We start from the raw sequence: 282 nt of genomic DNA, 5'->3' as shown, positions 1-282 counted from the left end.
CGCGTCTACATCCCCCCCCCTGCTCCACCACCACCCGCGTCATGCCGGCTCTGACCCAGCCTGGAAAACCCCTGTTTCACTCCCCATCTTGTGCCCCCCGCCCCGAACTCCTGCCAGGTTTTGGGGGACACCTTTGTTTGTCCCTCCCCCAACCACCACCCTGGACCTTGGACTCGGCTCAATGTCCTCCACGATCAGCCAGGGGTGCCCGGGTGGGATGAGCACATGGCTGATCCAGGGCACAACTGAGACCCCCCACCCATGAGGCTGCCATGAGGAGGG

Source organism: Nestor notabilis, unplaced genomic scaffold (genome assembly GCF_000696875.1).
Source record: "Nestor notabilis isolate BGI_N333 unplaced genomic scaffold, ASM69687v1 scaffold18685, whole genome shotgun sequence".
Taxonomy (NCBI): domain Eukaryota; kingdom Metazoa; phylum Chordata; class Aves; order Psittaciformes; family Psittacidae; genus Nestor; species Nestor notabilis.
This window is presented reverse-complemented; position numbering follows the sequence as displayed.